We start from the raw sequence: 15,592 nt of genomic DNA, 5'->3' as shown, positions 1-15,592 counted from the left end.
AAGGATTTTTCGTCCAAAAAACTCGAGACCCAACTCATGGAATTTATGTTTTGACTTCCAAAGCGTTCTATATCATTCCAAAACCAAAACCCAATTAGAAACTACCAGTCTTCACCGGTAACTGACCTTTCTATTCAACCCTCCTCTATCCGAAGGGTAGGAAATAAACTGGAAACTAGTTTCATTACCCGTTCCGCCATATGATTATTCATCTCGAGCATCCCTTTCGAAATGATGCTGCGCATGTTGCTGTATGGTCATACCATGTCCATCGCTAGTGGATCGAGCCGCGAGCTGGTGACCCTTTCCCGGCATCTCCAGTCACGTCAACTTTGCGCAGTGGCGATATCGTAACCAATGAGGTACATCCGAGGTGCGATTATTGCTAGTTGAAAACTAATACCAATACCCCGCCTTGGGGACGTGCAATACCGTCCACAGTGGCAATTTTTGACAACCCCGAAAGGGGTCATTATCTTGGAAATAAAAGCTGATCTGGTGTAGCTTCAACTTCGATCTGATCATTTATTTGGTGGAAGATCTCTCTCAATCTTTTATCTTGTGGTTCCACTGGTCAGAAGAACACGTTTCAACAACATGGTTAGATCGAGTGATATGTTGATACAGATATCTGCATATACATCCCCTTATTCTGCGCCGCGAGTGATGTGAGGTGACTCGCTGTCACTAGTGAGGTGACAAATTCACCGCGAGTGAGGTTACTCTCCGCGCAAATCAAATGAAATGGGTGCAGAATAGACCTCACAGATTACATTTTTTTTTTTTCAGTATACAGATTTTTGAGATATTTCAAATAAGTGAAATTTATTTTAAACTCTGGATCAGAGTTACATTTTCCTCGTGTGTGCAAAAATGTGCTGCCGAGACTCTCAACAAACCGTCTCCCGTAGCAACGAGTGACACGTGACGAGCGAGAAAGAGACGCGCGAGAATAAGATACGAGCGAGAAACAAATGCGACACCCAAAAATCCTGGCGTGCGCGAGGTTCGCGCTGATCTCAAGAGCTACGATTAATGTTAGAAATGCAGAGCTCGAAGTCCTGGAAGGTGTAGGTAAGCGAAATACAGGCTGTTGAAGCTTGCTTGGTTTGACCGACATTTCATTTGCGTTTGCACAAGCCATTTCTATTTTAGAGGAAAGGTAGCATATATTTGCAGTGCTTAAATTCTTGAAATCCTCTAATAGCAAAAGTCATTAATTTGCCGGTCAATTAGAATATTCTTTGTTTATTTGTTTCCGGTTCAACACTTAACTGCACTTGCATGACTAACATCTTTTGAAATGTTATTTTCAAAACATAGAATGGACAAAAATTCTACAAAAAGTGTATCGAAGATCAAAAAAGTACGGGGATTTGACCGTTGCAAGATGTTCACACATTTTCAACGTAATTTAACCATTCATCGGCAACACAACTGGTATACATTGTTAGATGGGATGTTACGTATTTTGAATAGATTATATCGGAATGCTACGAATGCAGCAATGTTATGATAATTCAATGGGTGGAAGAAATTTTTACAGAACGTATTACCTTTACGCTTTCACTTGTACTTTGTTACCATTACTTTAAAAATGTTCATATTTTTTTTAATGTCCCTCATGTGATCGAGCATTCAGATAAATTCTATAACAGAAGCGGTGACCCACTGGGTGATGGCGCGACCTATGCTAAATCTCGATGAACATTTCAAATGGTCCTATTTGCTTTGATCGATTCTCTTCATCGACTTTCTCTTTTGATAACCACGCCTACGCAAATGCATTTGGTGCTAATTTTGCCACACAGTTTGATAGCAGCAGTTCATATCTTGTGCTTAGAACGTTGAACACAGCAGCGAATGCTTTTGAAGTTGAGTTATTAATGGAAGAGAAAGTCGATGAAGAGCATCGTGCAAATAGGACCTTTTGAAATGTTTATCTAGAAATAGCTGCAGCAAAATAGTGACATGAGCGGGCATCGTTGGCTTTAACTCAGATGAGCGTGTAGACCAGTTTAGTGATATATTTACCATTCCAATTATTAATATCACCAAGTCTACCGACCTTCTGTTCCGTTCCTTCAAATCACTTTCTGGTTGGCACGGTACGATCTAGAAGGCTTCTGCTGACCATTTCTCTGCGGGTTTCGATGGTCCGTAATCGCTAAGAAGAAATAACCTTTTCGGTTAGATAATGGGCGACCTTGCCTTTGTATACCAACAGTGTCAGAAGGAAGCGCCTGAGTGTCGGCACCAATACCACAAAGTGACCACCAAGCGCCACCATCTCGCTACAACAAACCAGAAAGTGGTACAGCCATTGCTACAACCTGCAACAGATCAACCAATCAAATCATCATGTTGCCAGAATGTATGGTTTAAATTTGGAAAATACCGTGTTGAAAGTTGATCTATCTATTTGAAAAATTATGATATTCACATCCACATTCTTAAGTCATCCTTTTTTTTTAGCAACTCGCAAATTCAGTTTAGAAGAACATCAGCAAATGCTGATCTTTTAAAATTTCCTGGCTATCTAGGGAGCATATCTGAAAGAATATCCTGTTACTTATGCACCGTTTCCTGAACATCTACAAAATTTCCTTAAGTTTTAGAAAATTTACTCAAATTTCAAAGTACCTTGAAATTAAACGAGGTTCCAAAATCTTCATCTTCAGGAAGTTCATTGAGATTTTTAAGATCTCTGACAAACTGCTATGAAGTTCCCTAAACTGAAACGATGATCCCTGAAGTCTTTTATCTTTACCAAATTCCCTGAACTTTTTCAAGATGCCCTGTACTTCTATGAAGTTATACGCAGTTCCTCGAATTATTACGCAGTCCACAAAACTTCATCAAGGCTTGCTTCACATCTACGTTTCTCGTTGATTTTCCGCAAAGTTCGACGCTCGAAATTTCCTGAATTTGTGCGGAATTCTTTGAACTATTTCATCATGAGGTTTCATCAAAGCTCTGAAGTTATAAAAAGGTCCCTGAATAATAAAGAGGTTCCCTGCCATTAAACAATAAACTTCTACGAAGATACCTAAACTTGTATAAAGTTCCCACTTCTACGAAGTTTTCTGAACTTTTCCATGATCTCAGAACTTCAAATAATTTCACTAAATTTAGCTCATGATTCATCTGACATATGTTGGTCTTAATGCATAAAACAAAGTATAATAATAATACCAAAGAAACATTCAAAATCAGAACAGTGTTCTAGTGAAAACAGTTAACGGAACATTAGAGTCAAACGAAACATAAGTGTTACTAATCACATTAGCAACAGTATGATTAGCCTCATTCAGCCCATACTGTCAATTACGAGCTGCAAGGTGTATGAAGTGTCGTTGTCTTATAACTTTTTCAGGTACGAAGAAGAAGAAGAAGAGTTACCGAAGCAGTTCGATGAAACTCTACGAAGTTCACTGAAGTTCGGTGAGCTTCTACAAAGTTAGCTGAACTTTAAAGTCACATTAGCATCTGCACTTCAAGAAAGTTTCCTGAACTTTTAAAAAGTTCCCTGAAGTACCACGAAGTTTCTTGAAGAACTACAAAATTAGCTGAACTTTAAAGTTACATTAGCATCTGCACTTCAAGAAAGTTTCCTGAACTTTTAAAAAGTTCCCTGAAGTACCACGAAGTTTCTTGAAGAACTACAAAATTCCCTGCAACTCGGATAGCAGTTCGTACCTTGCTGTAGTGGCTGTAGGTGCATTGCCAGACAGCACCAGCAAATCAACAGAGGAAAGGTGCTGCATGAAGAGGTGGTGATAATGGACGTGCCCTCAGGAGCCCGAAAAAGCATGCAAAAACGAACATCAGCATCCTCGGCAGAAAGGGTTTGCGGATCTGTCGAGATTCGATGCGTTGGAAGCATTGATCTCCATAGACCTCCATTATAATATTTGTTTAGTCCTTCGGCTCCGCAGAGCCTTCAAAGATATTGAGCCTGCTGAATAAACATTTTAGAAAACATGGTTTTCGATTTAGATACTGACCGTTGAGTTTGACAAATATGTTGGATTCATCCCAAAATTTACATTCCAGTTTTTTTATTTCTCATCATATTTTCAGGTTGACAACTACTTGGGACGAACACACCATGCTTTTTGTCTAAATATATTTGAACAGTTCTCAAATTTAAGTACATGTTTGAATCATATGATGTCGGCTACAGCTTGAAAGGCTGGAAATACTGATGGATGAAGTCACACGAATCAATTTCCACAACGAAGTTTTTTTTAAAGGGCCCTCCGAACTATTGGTTCTCTGCCAGCTGCAAAATACCTATCAATTTGACCTACCAAGATCAATCGGATTCAAATCAGGCTAATCAATATCCCAAAATTTGAGCTAGTTTAGTGAAACTGATTCTGCACTGGCTCTTTGAAGTTTATATGGGAATTAATATAAGAAAAGTGTATTTTTTGTCCTCATCGTTCTAGCCCTGCACCATAATGACTTAGGGAATAGTTGTCCATCAGAGCCCCCCCTTTTACGTGAAAATTTCTGAGTAGTAAATGAACCATGTCAGAAGAACATCATCTTCCTAATCAATTAATAACTAATTATCCTAACGTTCAATTTTTCAATTCCCACATAAACTTCAAGTGCAGTATGAGTTCGCATCCTAATGAGAACAAATTTTGTGAGAATGATCAGGAGCTGATTTGAAATCATTTGAACTTGGTGGAGCTAAATCAATATTTTGAACCATGAAAATTCCATGCGCATGGATCGGTAACAAATCTTCCGCTTGAAATACTTCTATAAAACCACAATCTCTCAACCCTCAAAAACTGAATACCAACTGATTGAAATCAATCAGTTGTACCAGCAATGTTACCACGAGAATGTTACAGGACTACAACAGTTCTCTGCTGTTTTTTTTATCACCAATCACCAACCAACCAACCAATCATGCACGCAGGACGTAGGTACACTGCCGATCTCACGACACGAATGAGCCACGTAGGAACAAAAAAGAAATAATACGTCTCGAAATGTACCAGGCACCTACGATCTTATTGAAAGCGTGTCTCTATCACGCGGGATGGATGCACGTGTACATTAACTCTGCTCTGGATAATATTGATTCATTCCTATTTATAATAGTTTCTTCCCTTTGGAGCAGCTACGAGCACCAAACCCAAACCCCATTTTCCCGAAATAAAAAAAAAATATTATCTTCGTTAATTTTGAACGGACTTCTGGTGTTCAGAGGTTCTGATTTTTGACTGACTAATTCGGAGGGGCTACAAGGAGCAAAGTTTGCAGAAACTGTGGGATTTCTATAGTGATGGTGAAATTAATTAAAAGCTAATGTGTGGGTGGAAAAGTCTAATAATTTATTTAACTGGAATTATGGTGCGTGTTGTTTGACCGCGATGGCGGTCCGTGGCTTGATCAGTCCGTCGACAATGGTGGATCGGTGCCTTCGACTGGTCTGAAAGATGGCTCCTGGTGACAGGAGCTGTGGTCACAAAAATGGCTTGGGTTTGCGCGTTGCGATGGCGGTTCGCAACCAGGGAATGTAGCGATCCCTGTGCAGCTACCAAAGTAGCCTCTTCTGGGTCAACGGCGTCTCCCTTTGTTGGCAAATATCGGCCACCTTGGTCGAGCCGAAAAGGGTCTTCCTCCTTCTCAATTAGGACCGCGTCCGAGGATGCTCTCTTGTCTGGCGTTTATTAAGCCGGATAGTGGAAGGTTCTTGACTTTTAGACCAAGACAGTCGTGACTGACTTGGTCGAAACGTGCCGATCGTGAGGATCTATACGTGGAACATAAAAAAAGGTCCTGAACGAACACCAAGAATAGAAAAATGTCGTTCACTGCACTTTGAGGCACTTTGCTCGGTTGACTTTTGTACTTTAGACTTACTATCCACTCACGTCTTGTAAGCACAAACACCGGTTTACTTCTCAGCATCCCAGATCTATTCCAGATATCAAAAACCCTCCGTTCCTTATTTCCTCCATTTTCCCTCCTTGTAGCTTATCATCACCCATCCATACCATCTCCTATTCAGTTTTCCTTCCACATTTGATCCCAACACGCTTGCGATCCTGTCTCGCCCAATTATGGTTATAAAAATATCGATTTCAAACTAATCCTACTAACACAAATTTATACATTTTCCCATTACAACAATTTTACCAACAATCCTACTAATCCTACTAACGCAACACTGACACAAAACACTACAGTTCCTTAAAACAACTTGCGCAAATTAAAATCTAGGACATTGTAACTAAACGGTTACACGTTACTGGCTTTAAGATCTACCCCCGAAGCCAACTCCGAACTGCTTAAAATAAGGGGAACAGGATTTTATTTTGTTATCAACGGATCACATCTTAGTACTTGTTACTTTTTTATGCCTTGTTGATAGTGATAAGACTCTTTGTCGATCTAGGATGATCTTGAAGCAAGGTAAAATGAGGTAGGTAGTTATTTTTCATCTCCATGATTCCTAATCTTTTATACGCTATTCTCTAGTTTGAATTGGTTACGAGCGGGACCTTACATTTAGAGTCGAATCCTTGCGATAAAGGCAAGAATGACAACTGTATCAAAACCGAATACTTCATCATATCTCAATAGTGATGGAGTAATATAGCATGCCCTAAACGGCGTATACCACAGTCGATCAAATAACTGTTCGCAGTTGTTTTTGAATCCGCACCACTAGACTTATAATACGTAATTGAAAATATTCAAATTAATTACGAAAATATAACGCTTTGTAGATTCTGTTCCGTAAAAACCTAACCGAAATAATGAACATCGGGTAAATGCATAACTTAGTGAAGGAGAAGGTCCTTTTTCGTAGCTTCATGTCGGGTTTGAAAGATCGCCGGCGACGACTTGTTCTGGTGTAAGGGACACCGCCGTCGGGTTTGAACGGTAATAGCATTAGCTTCATCATAACTGGTGTGTTCTGATATGAAGGGCTCGGTATCGTAAGAGAGCCGTTTTCGTTTACTTAGCAGGAAATCGTGGGATCGATGCCAGGCCCCATAATATTAAAGAGTATCTCCTAGCCAAATTGCTTGCTCATCGTGTTTTGTGAAAATTATCGTCCATGTCGTCGTCACCAGGCTACAACAAGTCCATCATAAGTAGTTTGATCTTATATGAGGGACTCAGTGGCCTTAGAGGGACCGTTTATGCTTACTGAGCTCAATATCATGAGTTAAGCCCTTCCACATTCAAGATTTGAGCAGCCTAATTGTGCAAAAACAAAATTATAGACAAAAAGTTCAATTTGATGACCAAAAATTGTTCTTCTTCGATTCTTGGGCTACACGGAGCGTCAACAAGAAGATTTCAAGTGATCTCGTAGCTCATAGTGTTTCAAATGTTTCCGCTATTCCGAAAATTCAGAAATTCTAGAGATGTTGAGTGATCCAAAAATAAGTGCGAATCCCCAGTTGAAACAGTAACTTTATGTTGAAGCCTAGGGAGTTCTCTCTAGACAATAGAAATACCTGTGTTTTGATCCATTCGTCGAACTTGGAAAGGTTTTCAGGTTTCTAGAAAATGAAAATAAAGATGAAATGATCAAAATTAAGGGATGTAAATGAATCGATCGTAATAGTTTATGTGGGAACAAAACCAAGTTCATAAAATAATTGAAATGAAAATTGTTGTTCAAACGTCAAACCCATTCCGCAACTTTTTAACTATATCCCTTATTTTTGAACAGCGCAAAATCGTCACAGTTTGAGTTTTTGAAAACTGATAGATCACCCCAGTAGGGTGGAGAACGGTTTCGCCCCTACATTTCTGATTAATTTTCTTTAAAAAAAAACTTGTGCTTGGAATCGGGTCTCTGGTACAGAAGCCGTTCACCATCCTCTGTGAATTTTCGATTAAAAAAAAAAGAAGTTTGATGCCTAACTACATAAAAATGCATGAAACGTCTAGATCTGATGTTATCTCGAATTGGGTTCTTTAATTTTGAAAAATATATCGGCTTTTATATATCATCTGAAAAAGCTTCGTTTTCTGAGCACAGCGATATTTTTTTTCAACCCCACGCACTTTCATCTCGATTTTTAAATCATGATTTAAAGCAAAATAATAACTTTACTGTTTGACACTAAAGTGACAAACTGACAGCTCGCTCCCATACAAAGTGACACCGAGGGTCGCTAATAAGGTGATTTTTGCAAATGTAATCGTACTTATTTAAAATAGTTCCAGTGTGCCAAAATTGATGAAATTTTAGGTTTGGGTTCCATTTTTAATGCAGATTACGAATATGCATTTACCTCAATACCCTTAAAGAACCCAATTGATTTATTTTTTTTTGTCAAACATCAACTTTCTGGGGCTTGAAATTTCGTCGTGAATGGCAAGTGGGATATGGAACATTGATGAATTGTCAGGGTGTCATTTTAGGCACCTTCATGTTTCATTTGTAGTCAATAGATTAAGAATCAGTTCAAATATGGATTTTTGGGAGCAAGTTGCAGTTTGGGTCTTTTTTCACCAACTAATGCTCAATGTGTAACTTTTTTCTAATGTATTTGGAAGCTTAAATATATTTCTAAAGATCATATGTTTAACATTTATTTCTGAAGATACATACAACAACAAGGTTCAGGGCCTTTTGAAAATTTTCAGAGTTTCTACAGAAAAAAAATCAAGATTAGGATCAATGAAACTTTTCATAACAATGTAACTAAATAGCACAGTGTTACAAATCAATTGTCAAATATAGTTCATGATCCCGGATTTCAAAAGTGACAGGAAATCAAAAACTTTGCAAAATTTGACGCAAAAGAAAATTTTTAAATCCGATAAGTCCATGCTTCAGTGTTCACTCGGCTGTCGACAAAAGCAGGCCACTCTCGATGTGTGCCACGCGATCGTCTGTTTTCTCGGCAGCAACCATTGTGTGGTCCTCCTCATTGTTCTTCATCAGCAGTTCTTTCGGTCGATGCGTCGTCGACTTTGGAAAGCAACCGTTTCGTGATGAGTGTGTGAGTTCTGACCACGTTTTGCGTCCATTGCTGCAATGGACGCGCTCTGACCCTCGTTGGCGTACAACAATTTGCCATACAATGAAACCACTGGAAGCGGCTCCAGTTCTGATGGAGGAGGCTTTTTGGATAGCGGAAGATAAAGTGTTTATTGTGTTGTACCTTTTGACTATAGTTTTAAGATGTATTGTATAGTGACCAAGAATCCTCGGCTCTGTAAAGTTAATTCGGTTGAGCCTTATCAAATAAATTAATAAACAAAAAAAAGAAGTCCATGCTCCAAGATTTTACATAAATAAATTCAGCAATCGACTAAATTTTCAAAAGCGACCAAAAATATTCATTAGTACCGTCCCAATGACGCGTTCATCTAGATAAAATTGATAAATAGCAGATTTTTAGCGATGGGCCCAATGTTATCCCATTTCCCCTATGTATCAGACTTAAAATTAATTTTAAAAACAGATAATAAAATAATATATTACATTGAAAAGTTTCGCGCAGGACTCTACATTTTCGAAGCTCTAAAATGAGCTCGAGTTTTGTTTCTTTCATACAACGTGGTCACGACATCATTTATATAATGCCTAGCTAGGCTTTCAGCACGAAACGAAAATGAAAAAGAAGCACGCTTAGAACGAAAGACTGGCTGTGGATTTTCTCGTCGTTGCTTTGCTCATCGCTTTCAACGCTTTCGTCGGTTTTGTAGTTAAACGAAACATCATTATGGCTTTCAATCCGCTTCACCGCTCTTTCAATTTGTTTAAGGTGATTCCTGGAAGAGTCCAAAGATGGCTGTCTGATGGCTGATATGCTCTATGACTTCAAGTTTTTAAGAGCACAAATCTCTGACACCACGCATGAAATTGGAACTCCATGTTTGCTGCATTGCAGCAACCGGGACGGGAGAAAGAGAGATAAGCGATTAAAAATTTGTTTATAGACGCCGACTTTAATAGAAAAAAAAGCTAACAGTCTCTTCATCGCATCGATTTTGTCGATTAGCTGATATTGTCACGCCCTCGATTCGATACCATAAAATGTCGACATCACATTTACTCAAAATGTTTGGTTTTTCACTAAAGCCATTATATTTCAACCAAATTTTCCTTTGAAGGTATCTGTACATCATTGAATATTCAATGTAGTCAATACAATGACTACAACTACAACTGCAAAGTCAAATAAATTTAATTAAAATAAGAAGCCATATATTGTTTATTATTTGTCGCCATCATTTAAAAGCCTTCAACGAGCTCATGGTTAGACCACCGTTATTTTCAATCTGAAGTCAACCCGACCAATAATTTGACCTGTTTGTTTTAAAGTTAAATAAACTGTTTTAATTGAATTACATTCAATCAAAGTGTTTTGTTACTTAATACGTGAAGTTTAAGATTTTCAGAGTTGGGAGGAAATGCTATACTAATATCAACATGAAGCTTTAGTGCGATAGCTTATAAGCTAGATAATGTTCTGCAGAGGATAGATTGATAGTTCCGCTATAGTACAACTCATACAGTGATGGATGAGGGGATTTGAGGTATGTCCATTCACATATCAAACATATACATACCTTAAATCCCCTCATACATCAATGTATGAGTTACGTAAAGGAGAGTGCATTTGATTAATATTGTCGCATTAATGGCCCTTCGCTCAATTTCAACTTCTGTTCGATGTTCACACCGCCGTACTCTAGTGGAACTATCAATCTATCCTCTTCAGAACTATCTCTAATCTCTAATAAATTATCGCACTAAAGCTTAGAGATTCGGAATGCAAGACAATATTACCAAGGACAGAAGTATACAAACCGACAGGAGCAGGTGGCAGAAGAGACCGTGATAACAAACTACAAGCAACAAGTTTGGCAAGGTTCCCGAAATGTGCATCCACTGGGGATCGTCAAAAGCCTGGAGTATGGGGATTTGAAAGGATCCTACATGTAACATGAGGGAAGAAGCAAACAAAGATAAGTTCAGTTCTTTTTAGAGGTGGGCAAAACAGCTCATCTGGCTGAGTGGATCAAATCTATCCAGCTCACTAAAGGGAGTCGATTCTTTGGAACAGCTCTTCAGCTCACATTGAAATTATAGAAATTATGACACAAATTCAAAACCGGAAATTAGTGGTTTTAGTGCTTAAAACTGCATAAAATAGTAAAAGTAGTCTAAACCAATAAATTCGTACCTTACAACATGGCTCGCGTAAACATACATATTTTATTTTTGATGTTAATTCTCCAGCAGAATGTCTCTCACTATTCTCGGCTTTAGCTCCAGATCATCATCTCAGAACCGGATCCGAATCTGAATCGTGAAGAATCTCGAGAGAAAAGAAAGATCCAAAGAGCTGGACGGGTCCGAGAGTTGTCATCCTAAACAGCTCCCATTGAATCATTCGAATCGATGATTCGGATCCGGAGCTGAGCTGATAAGCTGGAGAGCTGCATATCGATTTTCGGTTATTTGTTTTGTGCGGATCTTCCGCTCCCCCAGAGAATGATGGGAGGAGAGGTGAGAGCACATATGCTGGAGGAAAAACATCAGCAACAAAGCCAAGTACATCAATGAATTGGATAATACTAGATAATTAACATCGTGTAGCTTGGAAGATTGCTTTTATCGTTGGTGCTGTCGATCAGTAGGCACATGTTGTATTGCACGCGTGTCTTGGTTTACGAGGTTCTTTTTTGAAAAGTTCCGTTATGAGTGATGGATTGAATGGTTTAGACTTGTGATATCAGTGAGCTGATGAGCTGCGGTTCCTAAAAAAAAAATGAACAGCGGGTCATCAGCTCACTTTAGAGAATCGGGTCTATAGAGCAGCTCGGGAGCGAATTGCCCATCTCTAGTTCTTTTAGATGGATCTATCATTTGATGTTCTGCTCATAGTCATAAGTGCTTGTGTATGTGTGTGTGTGTTTTTTTGGGTTTGTGTACCTTTTCTGGAGTAGCATGTCAGAAGGACCGAACTCTATGTTAACAGTTTTCGTTAAAAATGAATTTCTAATTTAGGTAACGTTATAAAAAACATTGAGGACCATTAAAAGAAACGCTAACACGTAAGCTTAAAATGAAATATATCATACCCTTCGAAAAACTATTACCAACGTGTAAAAATGCGAAAAAGTGAAAACAAATCGTAATAGTCCCTCTATACTCCATAACTTTAGTTAGACCCTTTCTGTTAGCCCGTATTTTGTTTAAAATTTTAGTTAGATCCTTTTATGTATGTGCCTTTGTTTACGAGGCATTATTAGCTGAAGGATGTTTTAATTTCTTTATTGATAAGTCTAAAACCGGTGAAACCTGAACAGAAGTAGATGTAAGCCATCGGTGAGAACTGAAGCAGTAAGTTATGTTCGAATAGGAGTTCGAATCAAGGATTCCAGCGCTTGTCCCAGCTTTAACTATTTTGCAGGAAACCAAATCCAATCCTCAAACCCCCGGCTGTTCATTAGAGTTAACATCTACCTCAAGCAATAAGTATCGGGTTGGCGATGGACTAACAGGAATTAACCCAAACGTCTTTATAATGCGATGTCATCCACCGGAAAAGGGGAGGCACTGGTTTACTGTTTGCACATCGGTATCAGTTGCCTGAATACACCTCGTGTGTGCCAATATCGTCAATTGTCAACTCTTCAATGGTGGCTATGTGGCCATGTGGAAAATCAGAGGATCGAGAACTCGAAGCACTTTTGAATTCGTCAATTCGATACGGTCAAGGACGCTTCGGTATCTGCAGAAAACTGACGAATGCCACCACTGTACCTATGGAACTGAACGGTAGTAGTAACGCTGACGGATGCAGGAGTCATGTTTCTGCTGATTGAGTATGCGATGACATCGAACTTGTCGAACTTTCCCCACATCCAACATCCCAGTGATTTCTCGTAGAAGCACAGAGAACTTCTCGGTTAACTTCACAGCGAGTATCACGTCAACACATTCCTTCCCATTCCCTATTTGACCTGCATTCGGACACGACTGGCGCTGGTATTGCTAAATATTAGATCTCCAGTTTTTACACATTGAGGATGAGTGTTATTTCCAAAAAGCATCTGTTGGTTTTTTGTGTTATTACAGCTGATCTGGCATTAACAGTGCAGCAACCATGGGCGGTTAATCATGCTCATGCCCATGCTAATAAATTATCGCACTAAAGCTTCATGTTGATGTAGATAGTAGTATTTCCTCCCAATTCTGAACAAGCCTTTATTCAGCATTTAATGTTAGTTGAGATCCTTTTTATATAGAAGTTGGAGTCATAGTTGGCATAATTGCACCGACTCCGACTCCTCAGTTCAGCTAATTCATTAGCATTCCAACTCTGACTCATTGACTGAAACTTCCAATCCACAGACCTGAATTGAATAAATAAAACAACAGTATTTGTAAGCACACCCCTCACCATCCCTCTCTAAAGGGGGAGTTTGGTAAAGAGAGATGAAAAAAACCGATTTGTACCTTCCTTAAAAGTTGTCCTAGTTCGTTATTCGTTGCAATTTTCACACTGCCGTACTCTAACGGAACTATCAACTCTATACTTTCATCTACTCCATCTATCGTATAAAAATTATCACTACAGTCTGTTATTTGAAATTAGCATCTTCATCTAAGTATTTGTAAGATGTTTTCGAAATTTTTGTTATCCAATTCAAATGAACCACCGTATGGAAGTTTTCCACAACGTATTCTAGTGCAGAATGCACATATCGTATCAGTGCTTTTTTCCCTCTGTTCGGGACCTAACGCCACGCTGCGACCAGTAAATTGATCTATTGTAGTATATCCCGTGTCCTTTGTTGAGTGCATGTCGTATTACTCCATCACTATTGAGAAATGATGAAGTATTCGATTTTTTTTACAGTTGTCATTCTTGCATTTATCACAAGGATCCGACTATAATTGAAAGGTCCCGATATTTATACCCTTCGGAGTGTTGAAACACCCACCAAAGGCGCGCCCCTTTGTTAGTCAAAATTGGATTCCTTAGCAACAAAATTAAGGAATGACACCGATAATGACCATCAGAACCCTAGTCTTGACCACTTCAAACTAGGGAACAACGAATAGAAGATTAGGAATCACATAGATGAAGACTAACTAACTCATTTTTTCCTTGTTTCAAGATCATCCTCGGTGGACAAAGCCGAGTCTTGTCACTATCAACAAGACATAACAAGTAACAAGGACTAAGATGTGCTCCTTTGAATACGGAAAAATCTTGTTCCCCTAGTTTGAAGCAGTCAGGACTAGGAATCGGTGGTAGATCTTACATCCTGTAACGTACCACGAGAAGGTGATCTACCCACGTTACGGGGCTCGTAGCAATGTTACTCATATGGGGAGTGAATATTTAATTTTCTGGACTATATTTAGATGCATTCTGTGGAATCTTATGATTTTTGCGTGTATTTTTAAGTTGCAAAATCTCCTAAATAGTGATAATAATAATAATAATAATAATAATAATAATAATATTTTTAAGTTTTATTCATGGTGGTTCAAAATGATATACAAATAGATTGGATATAGTAGTGAACAGCTTTCGAAGCCTATTAATCAATGTTACATACCCCACTTCCCACTCACAAAAAAGATAGCACCAGATTTCGACGATTCATGCGTTTTTGAGTCATATGGCATCCACTTTTTATTATTCAAAAACTGAAATTTCATTCGTTTTCGGTTTTCAAAAACCTCAAACTTTGATGATTTTGGGCCACCCCTAAATCATGTCCGATTGAGACCAAATTTAGCACAGGGCCTTTTTTTGAGAAAATATACATTTTGCACATGTTCAATAGTAATATAAATATATACATGGACCCTACCTATCGACCCATCAACTCATGAACCCGGGACCAACGGCTTTACTTCCCGAAGGAAGGCGTGATCAGAGATGTTATGCCTCAGAACATCCCGGCGGCGCCGACTGGGATTGAACCCAGGCCTGCTGGGGTTAGAGGTCATCACGCTTACCACTACACCACCGGCGCCGCTCATGATCATTTTTTCAAAACAATGTTTTTTTTGTTTCTATTTGGGGTCTCAAACAACTGTGCACAAATCGGGGACGATTGGTTGTAACCCAGCTTTCAGCATTGCGGTTGAAATTTGTATGATTGTATGGACCAAATACATTTTATTCATTCAAAGTTTTTTTTATGTTACTTCATACGTGAAGTTAGCGATTTTCAGAGTTGGTTGGAAATGCTAACATGAAGCTTGAGTGTGATAATCTATTAGCTAGAGAATGATCTTTAGATGATCATTCTCTAGCTAATAAATTATCACACTCAAGCTTCATGTTAGCATTTTCAACCAACTCTACATTTTATAATTTAAAAAAAAGTAAGAGGTTCTATTCAAGACACGACCGTAGATTTAACGTAGGATTACGTGCTCGTTATCAATATTTGGCGACTGTGTTAGGGAAACCACTTTTTGCAGGCAATCGGTGGTAATTTTGATCACCATTGCATAGTGACCTATTGAAAATTGATAAAGTATTTCCAATCCATTGTCTTGTTTAGAATTTAAGTCTGTCAATGACAGAGTTACAAATGTTCAAAACCTGAC

The 15,592-nt window shown here is 38.7% G+C and overlaps 1 protein-coding gene and 1 non-coding gene across 2 annotated transcripts in view; one reads left to right on the top strand and one right to left on the bottom strand.

The window, feature by feature from the left end:
* Positions 1–7,539, bottom strand: part of LOC135705059 (protein bric-a-brac 1-like) — a 491,570-nt gene extending 484,031 nt beyond the window's left edge. The window contains exon 1 of the mRNA XM_065226620.1: positions 7,500–7,539. The gene's annotated coding sequence lies outside the window, so the exon portion shown is untranslated. The remainder of the gene's footprint in view (positions 1–7,499) is intronic.
* On the top strand, positions 329–469 carry LOC135705121 (U4 spliceosomal RNA). The gene has a single exon (XR_010517823.1). It is a non-coding gene; the product is annotated as a U4 spliceosomal RNA (small nuclear RNA).
* Positions 7,540–15,592: the final 8,053 nt, after the last annotated feature.

Source organism: Ochlerotatus camptorhynchus, unplaced genomic scaffold (genome assembly GCF_037179485.1).
Source record: "Ochlerotatus camptorhynchus isolate MF236.1 unplaced genomic scaffold, CSIRO-AGI_Acam_v1.1 ptg000257l, whole genome shotgun sequence".
Lineage (NCBI taxonomy): Eukaryota > Metazoa > Arthropoda > Insecta > Diptera > Culicidae > Ochlerotatus > Ochlerotatus camptorhynchus.
Note: the sequence above shows the minus strand (reverse complement) of the source record. Positions and strands in the feature narration are given on the sequence as shown.